Below are 9,616 nucleotides of genomic sequence, written 5' to 3' on the forward strand. Positions count from 1 at the left end.
CTTTCTGATTTGGGAGCATGTATAGCCAATCCAAGCTCAGAGCTGGAGACAAGTTGTGTCCTGCAGTATTATTCTCTTCCTGACATGCTCTGCTTCATGCTGGGGTTGCAGGGCTTGTTCTGCACATCCCACTTCTGTCTATGCTGTACAAGGGCTCAGGATGATGAGCTGAAGCTGTGGTTTACTGTGCCTTAGAGGGGTGGCAAAGTCCACTGCTGTCTTTGAGATGTTTGTAAAAAGCAAGTTGCTGCTGTAGCGCACTAACACACAGCCATTTTACGCAGGAACACCTTCTGAGAGGGTTTGCAGCTTTCCTTCCAAAAACGACTGCCTGCTCAGCTGGAAGTTTTCTTTGCATGCTCAGTCATTTTGAATTCTTTTCCTCTGGTTTTTTTTTTTAACAAAGGTACAGCTGACCTAATAAGTCTACAAGCAATAGGGAATAATACTTGCATAATAATTAAGGATATAATTTCTATTCTATAAACTGATTTGGTTTCATTTTAATAAGAGCTGAACTTGATCCATCTGCAAGTGAGGGCTTAGTTCCTTCAAACAGATAAACATGCTACAGACTTTGTACAGCTAAGATGTCTGCAATTTTTTATAAGCTAGCAGAGAGGCTGTTTTATTTAACATAGTTCACACTGAAAATATGATTTGATTTTAAGTTTAAAGGAGAAGTGCAAATTCTAAACCACAGGCTTTGTTAAATCTTTCTAATTCCATTCCAAGTATTATGGAAGTCTGATGTTTGAATAAGGCCAAGTCATCTTTTAATTCCTAAACTGGCTCCCATAAAAGGCTGAAAAGTCTTTGATCTGTGTAAAAGAGAAGATCACCAGGGAGAAGTCTCTGCTTCTGTTTGTCCAAATGTTGCAAGCAGAGTCTCTAGGCTATAGCTAACAACTCAAATTATATTTGTTTGTGTCTTAGACAGACTTTTTGATTTGCATATAAAAGGGGTTTCAATGGCAATATCAGCTCTTTCATGGGATTTGCAAAGGAGGAAAAAGGGTAGTCAAAGTTTGATCTAATAGACTGGGTTGCAATGATGTCATGTAATTAGAGTGTGGTAGTATAAATATTGCCTGATATCATACTTCTATTTCTAAAATTATCTGGTCTGTACATATCAAATCTGATAAATTCAATGTAAAACTGGAGGAAATAAACTTTTTCAATATTAGACTAAAGCATGGAAATAAAATACACTCTATGGAGTAAAATGAAATAGGATAGATTAGGATGGGACAGAATAGAATAGAAGTTTTCCTGAAAGAAAGAAAAAATATATCTGGAAAATTATTCTAGGAGGAATAAGGGAAATTCACCTTCTATATGTGTGTAAAGTTTGTAGAATGCAGTTTCTAGCAGGGTCTCCTGAATTTTTTTACTGGTCATTTTAGAGAAAAATAGAAAATACAGAAATAGGCTGAAGAGCTGTTTTGGCTATTTAATAGCAAAAACTATGAAGTAAGCACAGGAATTATAAAGAAGGCTCCATATTACAGCTTATGTTGATGGCATCTAATTTTATTTTGAGTGAAGTGGGAGGCACAGTACCATGCAATAACACTGTCATATGTCTTATGACTGAAGTTATACTTCTCATAAGCAGAAAGGTTATTTATAATCACCTGTGAAAATTGCCTACCAGCATTTTTTCTATATAGCACACTCCTGTAATTACCTTTTTTTTCCCAAAGAAAGTCAAAGAGGGTTTAATGAACAAAACTTTCCAGTCTTTGTCTCCTCCCATCCATAACAGTCTTAGGTGACGGCATAGACAGTAAGAACTGTTCTTGCAAGCCAGGCTTTATTATTCTCTTCTTGAGCATTTATCACAACCAAATGCAGATACCAGAGATTGTCCTGCAGAAGAACCCTGCTAGATTAAGCTGGTGCTTATCTCTTCATGTCCCTGGAGCCCTTGGCTACATGCTAGAGATGATTCTTGCTTTTTCCATTGTCCCCATTTAGCCATCATTTTAATTCCCTTTTAATGTTCCAGGAAAAAAAAAAGTAATTTTTTAAAATTACATGAGCTAAGTTTACATGCACTAACTTCATCCCTTGAAGCCTTGCATCTTCCCTCTCAGTATGAAATATGGCAACTCAAGAGGTAAATCTACATTTTTAGCAAATAGTAGAGATGTTAACTAGATTAGAACTTGTTTCTAATATTATATATATTGCTTCAGCATATTAGGTTTTATTGTTCTTTTTGAGAATGATGTCATATCATGACCTCATATTAAGAGCTAATGCAAAGTACAGCTGCTCTTCTCCAACAGTCCTTTTAAACAATGCAAATGTACTGCTTTCCTGTCTGCTCTACTCAGAAAGGCACATGTGCTCCAAAAAGTGCCTTTTTAGCCTGATATAGTTGGAAAAATAAAATATGTCATCTCTTCCTGCAAATTTTGCCTTTGTTATCTATGTAGTGAGTAATTGCTAGAATAAAGGGTCTGGACAATCTTCATGACATCCGAAGAGTTCAAAGGAGTCTGTAAAGTTTGTCATCACTGCTTAAGTTGTCAAATCATACAAAATAGTCCTAGAAAAGACCTCAGGAGGTCATGAAGTCTCTAAACCATTATACTAATATCAGCTATACCTATCTGTTTTTTTCCTGAAAGATGTTTGTCTAACCTTTTTCAGTGATGGAAATTCCATGACCTTCTGAGAAAAATCTATTCCAAAGCTCTTTCTTAATGTTTAACCTTTGATGCTGTCACTGCATGTTCTTTCCACCATGAGCAAGTAGAACAGATGATTTTCTTCTTCTTGACAAGAGCTTTTCATGTAATTGAAGGATGCTATGATCTTTTGCCTCTTTCCCAGCAAACTATTTTTCTGTTTTTGTGTTTTCTAATCTTTAACCATTTTCTTTGCTCTTTTCTGGAGAGGTGGTGAAGCAAGAAGATTTGATATCCTCCTTCTAACCTTGTTACCTTCTTTTCAATCTTCCTGCTAGTTTAGCAAGCAGAATAGAGATAAGACTCTTTAGATCATCATGTTCTCTCCCAGGCTACCTGAAGAATTTGCTCTGGTATTGTTAGCTATTTTTCACTTTTGTTTAGTTAGCTCTTTGCTTTTGTCACTGTTTTGTGGGGTTTGGGTTGGTTTTGTTGGTTTTTTTTTTGGTTATTTTAAATGTAAATGAATATATTTATTGGAATATAAACAAATGTAATCTGTGTCAAACATAGAATCATCGATGTGAATCCAAAAATATTATTCTTCAGAGGAGTTTTGTCACTTCTTGTATTGCTGAACATATTCCCATCTGCCTGAACAGGAAAGGCTAGACATTCTTGTTTGCCTTGAAAGCTTTGATTACCCTGGTTTCCATATGATCCACATCTATAGTTAACTGTATTAGTTAACTTTGGTTAAAATATCATCACCAAGGATCTGATTTAAACCATTAACATAAACAAATGCTGTCTTTTCAAGGGACATCATTAGGGACATCATATCCCTTTCACTCCTGCAGGCATTTTTTTCCTAAGATATTTTGCCTTCTTTAGAGCTTCAGAATCACTTTACATCAGAACTTTATGTTTCTTAGCAGCAGGGTTTTCAGTTCATTTTGTGTCTGTACTTTGTCTATTGACTGAGCTGCACCCATTTCCACTATGAAGTGTAGGTCACTGCTTTTTTCTTTTTCCCTATGCAGCTGTCCTTCTGGCAGTCCTTGTGGGGAATTCTTCCAGTTTTGTTTCAGTCCCTGAACTTTACAGGACTAAGCCAAAAACTCTGTCATGCAAGTACCATCAATAAATATCTGTTTCTTAAGCTCTTGGGATCAGTCCCTTTTTTTTTTTTGTACTCTGCCTGGAAATTCCAAAGTTTCGCCTGATGGGAGTTCCCCTTGTAACATCTGTTCTGGGACCACACCTTTAAGTCATTAGCAATGGATGTCATTAGCAGTGCCTTGCTAATGCAACCTGTAGACAAGAGAAAAAATGGATGTTGAAATTAGATATTGAAATAAATTTTCCATTGCCACCACCCCAATAAAATTATGTAACACTTAATATTTGCTTGACTTTGGGAGCATTTTGTTGCTCTGAATTGTGAGCAACACAATTGTGGCACCTATTGGAACACATTAGTCCTGGGCAGGGGTGTTGGAATTCCATATAAAAATGTAGCCATGTGACTTAAAACAGTTTTTTGCATAAAAGAACATAAAATTAAATTTTTAAAAGCCTTAGGACGGATAGCAGTTCAGGATTTCACACTGCTTTAGCCTAGAAAATCAGTTTCTGGTCTTGAAACAAAATTTAATGTGGCTGTCAAAATTAGCTTTCTGTCTTTATGGACATTTATGTGACCTTTCTGGGGATGCTTTCTGATTTTCCATGAACTTCATCTGGAAGTAAAGTCAATAATTCATTTCTCCTCCCCTTTTCCAATGCTTTTTGAGATGCAAATATTCATGCACGGGTCACAACAATTCTGAAGTCCAAGAAAGCAAAACCATGTGGTCAGGGCCTTTGAGAATTGTCAGTAAAGCCATATATACGTTGTGCTTTTATATATGGAAAAAAAATAATGTTTTCCTCTCATATTTGAATTTGAGGGGAAAAGAGAATTTTCAAAGGCATGAAAGAGTTCAGTCTTCTGAGCTTGAATATCTAAGCAAGATGTGATCCTAAAATGACAAGGAGTCAACATCTGCATATGTTTTCCCACATTAGCAACTGCTGTCCTAAACTGCTGTTGTATGTGATGTTAAACAGCTGCTCAGTTTCACCCCAGAGGTAAGACTATTCTGTATTGGATTTACATTTAAGTCTCTTAGAACTTTCCAGATAAAAAGGTCTTAGAGAATGTGTAAAGTAGAGACACTGAATCTTCACTGTATGTGGTACCTAGAAGCTCATGTTTTAATTCAATAAATGGTGCTGACATGTTTTAATGTTTGTTCTTGGCACTACCGTGTTCCATTATCCAACCACCGTTTCTCATTGTCTATGTACTAAATTGTTCAAGTCAGTAATTTCAGTCTGTCCCCACCATGTTCTACTGAAATACCATACAAATAGCTGCTACAAATATTAACAGCTGGTCCATTTCAAGGTACTGTACCTTTGTCTACAATTTGCAGTAAGAATGATCTCTGCTCTCCCAAGAGCATCAAGCATCCAGCAGGCTGAAAAGCCCGATGGCTTTTGAAGCTGAGTGTTTTGAGTAGGGTTTCTTACCATACTACTTTTTTGGAGAAGAAAAAAGGTTGTATAAGATCAGGGAAAGAATTATTTGGAATTTGTTCGTATTTAATAATATTATGATCAGGAAATTTATAATGGGTAAAAAAGTTGAATGTTTTGTAAATGATGCAGGCATTCTTCCTGTAGTGATTATAGGCAGGATACTGAAATGTTGCACACTAATGCCTGTAGTTTTTATCTGTCTTTCTGTATCTTAAATGAAATGAATCATGGTATTAGAAAGAAAAGGCATGACTAAACACACCTGCACTGGATAGGACTGCATTTCCCCAAAACCTCCATGACATTGTGTAAACATGTGCATAACAAAGCAGAAATATGATTTTGTATGCACTTGCATAGAGAAATAAGACAAAACTGTGATTTCTTACAGAAGAATTACTGACATGAGAATTATGGATGTCACTTCTTCCAAAAGTTTCATTGTAAAAGGTTCTTTTGAAGGTGGCCTTCTTTTCTAATTCCAGATGGAAGAAGTTAACCATTTTCCTGATTTCTAAGACCAAACTGAGCTCCAAGTGCACTTGCAAAATCAGTGCCTCTGGAGTTAACTTTCTGTTTACTAATGTCATTCAAAAATTAGTTCAATTATATAATATTTTTCCTTCCAAATGAGTTCATAACTTTTTTCATAAGAGGATACGGTGAAATGTTGCTTTTCAGTTTGTCTGAATTACTGCAAAAGATCTGACTTGCAGTGTAAGAACTGAAAGGTACCTCCTAAAAATGTTTTCAAGTATATATCTGTGGGTATCTCTCTCCTAAAGTCTATTGAAGAACATACCTGAAAATGGTATGGAGACATTTATGCTGCTTATTAACTATATTGTGTCTGAATCATTGCCACAAAAGAAAAATAAGAGGCTGGATTCAAAATAAGATTACTGTGGTAGCTGGAACTATATTTTGAGCTGGTAGAACCCTCTGAGTATGGTAAGACTGAAAAAGTCTTGTCCAGCTCCATTTCCCTCTTTTGCCCTAGCCTTGTTAAAAAAAGGCATGTGAGTGCTTTCATAGAAAATCAGACAGGACAAATGTTCACTTATTTACTACTTCCAAATTATCTGCAAACAGCCATAATTTACTTGACGTGCATGTTAATGAACTACTGAGCTGTTTACCTTCACTCATTGTACATATCTTTGCACTTGCAATTCGGTGCTGTAAGCCTTACTCCACAGTAAGTGTTAGTTCTAGAGTCACAAGAAAGCCTTACAAAGTGTTCTCTTCCCCTTGAGGAATATCACTCTGCATTCACCTCACATAACACAGACTCTTTACAGATTACAAACGTCATTCAAGTCAAGCCAGTCTGGTAGTGAGTCTCCTCTAAATAAACTTTCTTTTATTTCCCTGGTCTTAAAGTCTGCTCTCTGTCTCTTTATTTTCTTTGCTCTTTTGTGTGGGAGTGAGATTTATAAGGACTGCTGTTACAAACTATACATTTTCTTACATCAGTCCTTTTGGTCTCAAGACCTTGGAACAGAGAATTTACAGTGGCCATAAAAAGGACCCCCCAAAAATACGATTCACCTTGCAAATGTTCTGAATTTGATGTAGAAAATGAGTGAGAGGAAAGGTTGTTCCTATTATTCTCCTTGAAGAAAAGCAGCTCCTGGCTACCATTAAAATTAGTGGGGAGCTTACACCAAGTCTCTCTTTAAAAGCTAGAGGAAATTCTTACCATTTTCAGAGTCTTCATCTGTACCTTCGCAGAGAGCCAAGCTGGCTTGAGATCTGAGAAACTTTCATCTTCAGGAAAATTCAAGCACAGCTCCCAGAGTTTTTCTTAGGTCTGTGTCTAAGGGAACTGTATTTCTTCATGGAACATAGTGGAATATTCTAAACAAAATATGAAAACCTGGTATAAATGGACCTAATTAAGCATTTTCAGATGAATAAACAGTAGTTTCATAACCCTTGCTATGAAATCTCATAATCTTATAATTAAGTCCATGTTTAATATCAAAATGACAGCTTGCTGGAGTTCCTTTGAGGATTAAACAAGGCAATGTACCACATGCAGTTTTCCTGATCTGTGCACTACAGATTTTACATGAGGATAACATCATACTAAGTAAAAAGACAGGTGATCTATTACCTGTATAATGTGTGCTAAATAATGTTGAACCTGGTACCTTGCACGTGAGATCATTTTTTGGGATTGAGCTCCCTAAAGTTCTCTTTGTTCGCATTCCCCCAAATTGGTCATCTCACTCTGAAGCAGCATCTGTATAGTCTATGAAAAGTAAGAAAGTGAAAATCAGACTTAAGTTTTCTTAGGATGTATTCCAGGATTCTATGACTTGTGTGAGGTATGTTTCCCACTGTTACTAGCATGCTGGATGAGATCTTAATTGATCTCTTGTTCTTTATTTTCTGGGCAGAATGGAGTCTTTGAAGATGAATACTGGCTCATAAACTAAATGCTTTCAGCTGTTGCTGCTGAACACAACAATTCCTAAGAAGATTTTTGTCAGTTGCTAAGATATTTCCTTGTTTTTATGGAGAAAAAAAGGTTGTAGTTTAACCCTTAAACAACTTCTTGATAACATTACAGGTCATAGTAAATATGTACAGTGGAAATTTAACTCCTGGAAAAGGAAAGCATTCTTTAGTAAGACAAAGCATTATGTGAAGACTGTATCCTGATTACATGCAGAATTAATATGACCTGTTATGCAGGAGGTCATGTTAATTGTGTAAGTTGCTCTACTCCAAACTTAAAAAACATGAATGGATAAACTTAAATAAACTGAAATAAACTTAAATATTACTACTGTGTGTATATGTAGTAACTAGGTGAGAAAAGGTTGCAGGACAAGACCAGCATGCAGCATGCTGACACAACACAAGGTAGTATCAATCTTTCACAGAAAGCCCTTTCTTTCCTGTATTCCAGAAAAGAGCAACATGTTACATGGTGCAGCTGGCAGCTTGTCTTGGCCTGATAATGCATGATCAGAGCCTCATGAAAGAGTTTAGTTGGAACGCCCTCCCAGTACATAAAATATTCTAAATGAAAAGCAGAAGCACAGTGGGATGAGAGGAGTGTGTTTGGGAGTCAGGCATGTCTGAGTCCAAATTCTCCCATAGCAGAACTTCCCCTCCCTGCCTTTCTCTTTCCCCAGCTGAGCAGGTCACAATATTCTCTGTCTTGCTGGAGTAAATGTTGACAGTCTTTTGAACCTCCAGCAAGACAGAAGACTACTTCAGGAGCTTTCAATTCTACACATATCACATTAATCTTGCTGCCAGGCAGCAGGAGGCTGGAGAACAGCTGACAGGAATAACTAGTATGGCAGCCTTGTGACTGCTGCCTGGAATTATTGCAGGGTCCACAGCCAGGGGGAAGGGAAAAGAGAAACTAGAATCTCCATTATAGCCAGGGCTGGATCCAAAACTCACATTATTGTATAAACTGCTATGGATGAAATAGTAAGATCCAGAGCTACCATTTTATTGGCTTTGTGTGTTCTCTGTTGGGAAACCATTTGAGCTTCCCCTGTAAGTCTTTGGTGAGATGGGAGAATGAATGTCTGGTAGGAATAAAAGAAATATCCATATTAAATATAGCAGGAAAATTCTTGTTTCCTCTAGGGAACTTGTTGAGGTGCTCAGAAGTACCTCACTCGTCCTGTTTCTCTGCTGAAAGTAAGACACTGTTTCCCAAACTTCCATCATGTTTTGTCCCCTTTTTCTGTTATACATAACAAGTAACAACCCACTCCACTTACCAGCTGCAGCTCAGACAGTTCATGCTGTTGGCTGAGGAATTCATACCTTGACAACACACTTTTTAAGAATCCACAGGAAAAAAAATTTTTTTGGTAGATTTAGCAGCCACCCTCCCACCCAAAATAGGTAAATTGCATACACAGAATTGCCTTTGGGTGCAAACTCTTGCAGCTGCAAGCTAAAAAATACCAGAATTAAGGGTGTTGCTTGTTTGTTTTCTGAAATTAATTTAATTTTCCAGTGATTAGCTTTTAGATTATCTGCAACTTTGTTCATGTGCTTCTTTCCTGCAAGATCACTGCCTCATTCAGTGCAGGGTGTACTTACTCAATAAGCAACTGCTTAATATTTACTTCCTTCTATGTTCCCCATAGAACATTGCTATGTACTACCTTGCTATACAACTCACAGTACTCATCTCATGGAGTTTTCTGTAACTCAGTGCTTTGGGTTTTCTTTTTAAAGCACTTAATTTCATTTTTTTTCCATTTCTGTGAGATAAAGAAGTTATCAAGATTTTCTAGAAATTATTAATCCAAACCTTAAAATACTAAGGTGGACTTTTTCTTAAAAGCAGCCCATTCATTTTGAGTACCCAGTTCCAGACTCAAACAACAAAGTGATAAGCAGCT

At 36.8% G+C, this 9,616-nt stretch overlaps 1 long non-coding RNA gene across 1 annotated transcript; it reads right to left on the minus strand.

Moving 5' to 3' along the window:
* Nucleotides 1–1,802: 1,802 nt before the first annotated feature.
* On the minus strand, nt 1,803–7,069 carry LOC143695263 (uncharacterized). Its single transcript, XR_013184366.1, has 2 exons — nt 6,931–7,069; nt 1,803–3,956 (listed from the first exon to the last, which is right to left on the minus strand). It is a non-coding gene; the product is annotated as an uncharacterized LOC143695263 (long non-coding RNA).
* Nucleotides 7,070–9,616: the final 2,547 nt, after the last annotated feature.

Source organism: Agelaius phoeniceus, chromosome 1, assembly GCF_051311805.1.
Source record: "Agelaius phoeniceus isolate bAgePho1 chromosome 1, bAgePho1.hap1, whole genome shotgun sequence".
NCBI lineage: Eukaryota > Metazoa > Chordata > Aves > Passeriformes > Icteridae > Agelaius > Agelaius phoeniceus.